The sequence below is a fragment of the Bactrocera tryoni genome, chromosome 1 (genome assembly GCF_016617805.1).
Source record: "Bactrocera tryoni isolate S06 chromosome 1, CSIRO_BtryS06_freeze2, whole genome shotgun sequence".
Classification (NCBI taxonomy): domain Eukaryota; kingdom Metazoa; phylum Arthropoda; class Insecta; order Diptera; family Tephritidae; genus Bactrocera; species Bactrocera tryoni.
Genome location: NC_052499.1, coordinates 33,000,062 through 33,006,614, shown reverse-complemented (window position 1 = coordinate 33,006,614; position 6,553 = coordinate 33,000,062). Strand labels below are relative to the sequence as shown.

The window sequence follows — 6,553 nt, the reverse complement described above, 5'->3', positions numbered from 1 at the left end:
TTTTTGTAGTTCTAATCAAACTTCAACTAACTTTTTATTTATATTTATAGTAATAAATAAACAAATTTGTTCCAGCATCGTCTCCGTAAACTTCACAGATTTCATTGGTGACTTGCCTGGCATTCTTCCCTTTTTAATATAAAAATTTCAAAATATACTTTCCCGAATTTAATTTAATTTGATTACATTAAGCTTAAAATCTAACCTTTCCAACACTATGTGATAGGACACAATGTGATTGGTAGCACTGGAGACATACGACTGGAACGACATCTATTGACAAAAATTTTTCGACTACCCGCTCGTAAACTGGTTTTTCGGGAAAGATACGAAATTGCTATCATCCAATTCCGAACGTGAGTCCGAAATTCGTGGAGTGAATTCACTCGGAACGTTAAATTTTGAATTTTATCGGAATTTTTACACGACAAGTTTTTGCTAGCGGAGAAATAAATTAAAAAAAAAGGAAAAATGAAAGTTTTTATTTAATTCAAACTATACATATTTGTTACCATTAAAATAATCTTTAATGCGATTTCCGCAAACCTGAAAAGGCGCAGTGTTTTACCAAGTGCCCTAAAGAAGAAGCGGCAGCTTTTTGGAAGAAAGTAATATAACAAAGTTGTAATTTTTTATTGTTGTAACAGGATAATTTAAAGCTTGTTTGACTTATTTTTTATTAGGTATGGCTTGACTGGAAGGCCTACATAAAAAGAAAATTGGTGGAAAATAAAAAGGAGCAGTCAGCTACTGGTGGCGGCAGAAATAGGCAGCACAATTTCAACGAATTGGAGGAAGCGGTGTTAACACTAACGGTATTAGAGACGAATACAAGTGGAATTGAAAATACAGTGAGCATAGGTTATCGATGGCAGCCGATGTTGGCAATGAAACAGGGCCGTCCTAAGCCACCGGATACATGTACAGCCGTAATAAAAGAACAACTTTCAATTAAAAAATAATTTCAGAAAAAGGTTCTCGATAAGTTAAACTATCTTTCAGCAGGTATGCGACGACTAGGCAGAGCATTGGAAAAGCAAAACGCTTTGAAAAAAACGGAAGTGGAAGAAAGTGGAAGGCACAACATAGCTATGGAGAATTTGATAGCTGCTAAGAATTCCATAAAACAGCAAATGTTAGAAGTAGAGGAAAATAAACTGCAAGCCATATCAAAAAATAATTAATTAAATAAATACTTAATTAAAAATATAAATATTTTGGGTTCATATTTATTTTGGGTATTATATTCGTGTAAGTGCACATACAGCTCCTCTGATTTGTGAAGCTGCATCATTATAAGTTGATGAAAAACTTTCATTATTTTCTGTAAAAATATTTGGTTCCGAATTATTTTCTAAAATTCCATCATTTACGCGATAGTGATTGCAAACGTTGTGTAACGCTGCCGCAAAATTAACGATTTGAGATGCCATCCATGAATCGTAGTGATGCTTACGAGCACCCAGAAGACATCTAAATCGATTTTTAAAAACACCTATTCTTCTTTCTACAATATTTCTCGCTTTTGCATGTATTTTATTATATTTCCCTTCTGGGCTTCCTGAGGGAGGGGTGTTAATAACCATGGTTCTAGGGCATATCCAGCATCTCCTGTACAAATATAAAACGATTTTGATGTTTGAAAATTTGTAAGACTTTTGGGAAATTTTGTAACATAGGCTACGTTCGTAAATGCATCATGACTTGCAGCATAAGCAACAGTAGCAACACTGCAAGTTTGACGTTTGATACTTCTTATACAATTTTTGACAATTTGCAGATACATTTGTTTGCATTTTTGAACGCGTATAATACTAAAATGGAAGTTTTGCTGAATCTAACACTAGACGAAATTTGTGAGCAAAGAAATGATAGATTTTCTTTAAATTTAAGAAAAAGAAGGGTATTGAAGTCAAAAAGAAGAATTTGTAGGTACAAATGTTTGTCTTTTAAAAGACAAAGTATTTATAGAACAAACTTTCGGGATTTTTAAGAAACAGTTTAAAATTTTAAATTATATTGAAGCTTCGAGCATTAAAGCCACATCTAATGTAATACTCGCTTGCGCTATCTTACACAATTTTATCATAAATAAGGGAGGTTATTTTGAACGTATTAACGATGCAATAGCACACGCCGATATGGAAACCAACAATGAAATCGAAGGAATTCAAGATGCACCCGTTGATTCAGATGATATCAATGGAATCGATAGAAGAAACTATTTTACTACTCTGTTTTCATCATAAAAAATTTACTTTACCTCACCTTCCTTTATTTGAATAATTTTTTTTATTACTTTTTCTGATGAACTTCATTTTAATTTTTATTGTTTTCATTTACATTTTTAACTTCGGTCACAACTTTCTTCCACAATACATTTTTTTTCCTTCTACCCGATTTAAACTCGTCCTCCATATTCAACCGTACTCTCATCAATAACTATGTCTCCGAATTACTGAGATTTTCACTAAAAATTTAAAAATAATAATTTATACAATTATTATTAACATAATTTAACTAAATTTTAATACAAAAATTAAAATAAAACAGTTTTGCACTTACTTTTCGTCAGACATCGTAGTTAAATGCAGTAAACAATTTTTTGATAGAAATTATGAGTGACAACTGATAGAAGTGTTGTCTTTTTGAACGCTTGATTATTGCAGTGCTGCAATATTGGCATTTCTGAACGTTCTGTTTGTTATGCAATCGTCATGATGCGCGTCATGATGCATTTACGAACATAGCCATATATGTACATATGTGTGTAATGGGTTGTCAAAAAAAGTCTTGCGGTATTTTTATTGAATTTTTTTTTTTATTGAAATTGAAATGAATTTTTGATGACTCATGTCCAGCTCTTCACCGATGCTACTGCTGCTACTATGCCGGTCTCTTTCGACCAATTCAGCGATTTTATCGCAATTTTTGACGACAGGTCTTCCGGAGCGTGGCGCATCTTCGACCACCTCTACGCCAGAACGAAAACGTTGAAACCATCGTTGTGCGGTGGAAATGGAAACTGTATCGGGTCCATAAACTGCACAAATTTTATTGGCGGCTTGAGATGCATTTTTGCTTTTATCGTAGTAGTACTGTAAAATATGCCGCATTTTCTCTTTATTTTGCTCCATGTTTGCGACGCTATAACTTATGAACGACTTAAAAGAAACGACAATCAATCAAACACGTGTTAGCGCGTGAAATGAGCTTTCCAAAAAGGTATAGCATAACCCGATGCGACGAATAAAACTAGAACTACGCGCTTTCAGCGCCAACTAGCGAAAATACCGCAAGACTTTTTTGAGAACCTATTATAATACCCTAAAGCCTGGTGTAAATATTCTCATAAAAATAACGTGCATTGGTGGTATTCCATATGTGGGAATTTTGATTGCTTCCAGGATACTGAGCATTCACAACGTATTTTTATATTATTGTCACGTACATACATATCTGCACATCATTGATTAAGCAACGATTTTAATATGTGTCCCGTCTACACACTTTCTGAAAGAAATCCCTTTTAGCTTCTCTTTTTTCATCGTTACATAATTCAAGGTTTATCCACTGAGGGCACAAATGGGACTGAAGCAATAAAAATACATCTTTTAAGATGCAACAAAATGTTGACTGAGCGATTGGAATATCGAAGTCTTAACCCACTCCATGCTGATAGCCTCCTTCAGCTAAGAAACGTGACCCCGAAGACAATCGATGAAGTAAAGATATAGATGACGATCTTGAAGATCTTGCATTCCTCTCCAGAACGTCGAGGACATACGTAAAGGCCGCCTTATTTAAGCAATAGTTTTTAATAAACCTGTTTTAATAAAATAATTTTAATAAAATTTAACAATGAATTTTTGTAGATTCTTTAACTGTACACTGTTTCGTCCACATCGAAAGGGTTGCTCTTGTCCCTCAGTGATTTTCAGTGAATTTTTAGATCACGCCGGCTTCTCTCACGTTCTTCTTCAAGCAACATAAATAAAAACGTTAGCGGATCCATATTTTGTTCGTAAAATCAATTTGAATGTAAACGATTTCAGTTTTATTAATCAAATTTTAAATTTTTATTCCACCCAGCTGTTTGATAGCAAATTATGCGTATTTGTAGGGGACATTCGTATTCGTAAATTCGATACGTGATTGCGTGATAGGGCAGATAATAAAAAATATCGTGATTATTAATTTGCCCGTTTATTATTATTTTGGTATTTATTTTTGTAATAAGAGGACATGTATATAAGTACCTTTAACTGCTTTGTTAAAGAAAATTGCAAAATAAGCTATAGCTCTAAAACCATTTCTTGCGTTATTTAACGCTTTAACTCTTACTGAAAAATATTTTATTTATTTTGTGAACAGATAATATGGATAAGTGACTAAAAGACCTAAGTGATGAGGAAATAAGGGAAATTTTTGACGAATTTGAAGAATTGAGATTGGATTGTGCTGAAATTCCCTCCGACTTAGAATCAATTGACGACGATGCCGAAAATTCTACCATTCATACCATTGTCCAAATTATTTCCTCAAGCAGCTCTATAAGACAGTAGGGGGATTCTCTTGCTCTTGCAAGATTGCAGATTGCAAAAGTCCTATATCGAAATATACAAAGGCACGAGAGCACCCATTGCAGAATCTAGTGATATATGAACGGCTGATTCGGCAATTTATTGTAAATGACTATTGTGCATGGCTATTGTGAATTGGCGCACATTCTGCATTCATTATAAACAAAAAAACTGTAATAAATCTTTATAATTTAAGTAGAAATTATAAAATCTATTTACAACTTACCTTCCTCAAGAATTTAACATATTTAAGTAGAAATTACAGCTAGCACAGGGTTACAATTATTTTTTTTATGTGTTATTGCACGAAGATAAACATGGGTTTTGGTCTGACATATTTTACAGCCATTGCAAATAATTTTCTGCGTGTGTTTGTTGTTGTACCGTTGCACCAAGAGGAAAATTCTGCAATTCGTGCACCGTGCAAAGGTTTTGCAAGAGCAAGAGAAACTCCCTAGTAATTTTAGTCAATTCATATATTTTGTATAATTTAACGGAACAACCCTCCTGAAAGCATAGAGAATTTCGGCTTGGAATAATTGAAGGGTTCCTATCAGAAACAGACGTAAGTACGGATATGCGGAACATGCAATATTCCCCTGTGTCTACCGAAGATAAAACATGCTTCCAAGAGTTTCAAGTAGTAGTTTGTGTTTTACAGACAATGCTTAATTTCTATAAAATTTTATTATGGTATATGGCAATGTTGTGGGCAACATATGTATGTTTTACAAATGTCATCCATAAAAATACTTATGTTTGAAATATTTAAATTATAATAGACAATACATAAAGTTGCGAGGAAAGTTATATCGAAAAAGGATGAAAACAACAAAACAACCCCGAATTTCGTTGCTAGCGAATCGGAGTACCTATTGGAACTGGGGGAAATCCCAATCCAATTCCATATTTTTTTCACAAAAATAATTTCTTATTTTTCTTCTTCTGACAAATAAATGAAAATTCAAAACAAAATCAGCTGTTACTTAAGCACTGCTTAAGTCTCCCATTTTCAGTACTTAAGCATAACTTAAGTTTGAACTGTAAAACACTATTTTCCTGTTTTATCATAAGTATATCATTAGTATATAAATATTTTCAATGCGATTTAAGAAATGCGCTAAATTTTATAATAATGATTTTAACTAATTTAGGATGAATTTAACGATTACTTTGAATTTCCTTCAAGAAACAATTGTTGATTTCATGTTTTTTCGCAAAACCAGCGTTGCCATATTCGCATTTTATTGAAAAAATGTATTAAAAATTAGTACTGGATACTTCAGAGCTGCATACTAGCACAAGAAAATTTACCGCATCAAATTTTTTTGATAATTTCTTAAGCGTTTTTTTATATGAAGTTTTTACATTTCTTGAGATCTGGATCCTAAGCTAAACGGACTTTTCTCAGTTACTTGGACTGGAATTTATACAAACAATTCATGAATGTTTACAAAAAAAATTGCATTTATTTTTAAGCCAACATGAAGTGTCCACGTTTTTTGGCCTGACATTCACCACGTGAAACAGAAACGGGTAAAGTACAAAATATTCTCAAAGCGATGCAAATATTTGGGAAAACCTAACTAATTTTCGACCATTGATAGCATTCAATTTTGACTGTTCATTAGATGCGTTTTTTTACGTGGCTGTTTCCAAACCCAGCGCACAAACCTGTGGAGGGGATGTTTCGCCTTCCCACTTTAGCTCGCCTTCAAACGGATGTTCTTAGGCTACCCAGAGGATAATTGGTTAAAGACCGGAAGTCGTGAGTTGCTTGAGCTATATGTAAAAGGATCGTTTCTGGCCACTCCCAAGTTAATGGCGATCAGAGAACTTTCCTCACTTGCGTGAACTTATACATATGACTCCATCCTCTAAACTCCCTTTCGTGTGACTTCTTCAACCGACTTCTGGAGTTCGAGCTGCAGAACTAAACAGAGAAGGTACCAACAAGAGTGTAAAACTGC

General features: G+C 33.6%; 1 long non-coding RNA gene across 1 annotated transcript; it reads right to left on the bottom strand.

Annotated features, from left to right (window-relative positions):
• Positions 1-2,337: 2,337 nt before the first annotated feature.
• On the bottom strand, positions 2,338-2,602 carry LOC120767052. The gene is made up of 2 exons (XR_005704640.1): positions 2,566-2,602; positions 2,338-2,470 (listed from the first exon to the last, which is right to left on the bottom strand). It is a non-coding gene; the product is annotated as an uncharacterized LOC120767052 (long non-coding RNA).
• Positions 2,603-6,553: the final 3,951 nt, after the last annotated feature.